Below are 1,984 nucleotides of genomic sequence, written 5' to 3'. Positions count from 1 at the left end.
ATAACAAACTAAGGAAAAATTCCTTAAAAGGGGTGTGCAATACATCCAGTTATTATAATAGCAAAAGATTGTCTTCAAAATAAACAAGTTTGGTTTAATATTATTTGAGATATATAGAAATATATTTTGATAGTTGCAGATTTGACTTACTTAATTATCCTGTCCATTATAATCTTGTTTTTATTGTAATTGATATTTAGTTGAATGGCTAATGCTCGGGCTCATAATACAGAGGCATTTGAATTAATTTTTTTCACAATTCAGCCATCCTTTCACACAGAATTTCATCTGTCTCCAAACCATTAGCACTGATGAGGCTTATATAAGGGAATTGAATTGTTTATATATCAAAAAATATATATAAGTCAAAACAAATTGTTGGCTTTTTTGTTTTTTTAATAATTGTTTATGTTATCTTATATTATATTCATAGTATACTAAGTGCATGATTAATTTATGGAATGAAGTTCTACAAATCTAATCATATTTGTCAAAAATGGAGGAGATAAGATGTTAAAACGTTGTAAGAAGTTTATTCATGCATACAATCGTTTCATACATAGATATAAATTCATTTTACAATTTGCAAAATCACCACACAGAGAAAAATAATAATAGGAACTTAGAAAAAGAGCAGAGAAGTTGGATTTATGAGTGTCGTGTTTATCTGTTCCTATCTATGTGTGATAGTGATTGGAGTCATGTCAATATAAAAAAATTATTTGGATTGTCAACCGTATCTCTCTATTCAATTTATTGTTTATATATATATATATATATATATATATACATATATTTGAAGAAAAGCAACAAAAATTCAATAGGTTATAGCAGTACATACGTTTCGTACAAGCTCCATTTATTCATGTAGTGTTCTCACTACATGAATAAATTGAGCTTGTACGAAACGTACGTACTGCTATAACCTATTGAATTTTTGTTGCTTTTCTTCAAATTTTATTCACCAAATCTCTTGATTTTGTTTTTGGTTTTTACCCTACCAAATTCTGGTGCCTCAAACATTTTAAGTACCACATTTAATCTTTTGATTAAATCTATATTATTATATATATATATATATATATATATATATATATATATATATACACACACAATATTTTTAAAAAATCAGTATACTGGTCTATGACAAAATATGAGAAAAAGCAGAAAAAAATGCAAACAGTGAAATTAAAAGAAAGTAAGAAAGCCAAGATTTTCGTCCTCTTTGACCGTAAAAACCATAATTAATGTAGCTGGTACAAAATAATATCACAGAAAGGAGGCCAAGGTTTGTAAGATAGTAACTCAATCTGAAGTGGGTGGTGTCCTCTAGTTCAACAAAAGGAACCTGTCCATGTGCTTGCTGGATCCGAAACTTTTAGCAAATAGAAGCACATGGACCATTTTCTTGTATCTTAAATATATCTTAAAATACAAAACTATTAGTTTCTCTTTTGTAATTGTGTATATTAAATGATATTTATCTCTTACTAGATGAAATATTTTTTTGTTGATCATACCTGTAAACTATATATATATATATATATATACATATACATATATACGACGGGCTTCTTTCAGTTTCCGTCCACCAAATCCACTCACAAGGCTCTGGTCAGCCCGAGGCTATAGTAGAAGACACTTGCCCAAGGTGTCACGCAATGGGACTGAACCTGGAACCATGTGGTTGGTAAGCAAGCTACTTACCACACAGTCACTCCTGATACATACATACATACATACATACATACATACAGACAGACAGACAGACATACGTACACTAACCCACACACATGTGCACAAACAAATGAAAAGGAACGCAGTGTGAATAACGGACAGAGACAAAACTATTGAAAAGGCTGCAAGACGCAACAAATGTTTTAGAAAAATACAAAATAAATAAGTGGAAATTATACTGCTGAGCATGTTAAATTATAAGGCACTAAAAGAGAATGACTCTCCTCAGATACAGCAGTATATATAT

At 29.8% G+C, this 1,984-nt stretch overlaps 1 protein-coding gene across 1 annotated transcript in view; it reads right to left on the bottom strand.

Moving 5' to 3' along the window:
• Window positions 1-1,984, bottom strand: part of LOC106873670 (myb-like protein D) — an 18,917-nt gene that overhangs the window by 15,445 nt on the left and 1,488 nt on the right. The window lies entirely within an intron of this gene.

The sequence above is a fragment of the Octopus bimaculoides genome, chromosome 6, assembly GCF_001194135.2.
Source record: "Octopus bimaculoides isolate UCB-OBI-ISO-001 chromosome 6, ASM119413v2, whole genome shotgun sequence".
Taxonomy (NCBI): domain Eukaryota; kingdom Metazoa; phylum Mollusca; class Cephalopoda; order Octopoda; family Octopodidae; genus Octopus; species Octopus bimaculoides.
Note: the sequence above shows the minus strand (reverse complement) of the source record. Positions and strands in the feature narration are given on the sequence as shown.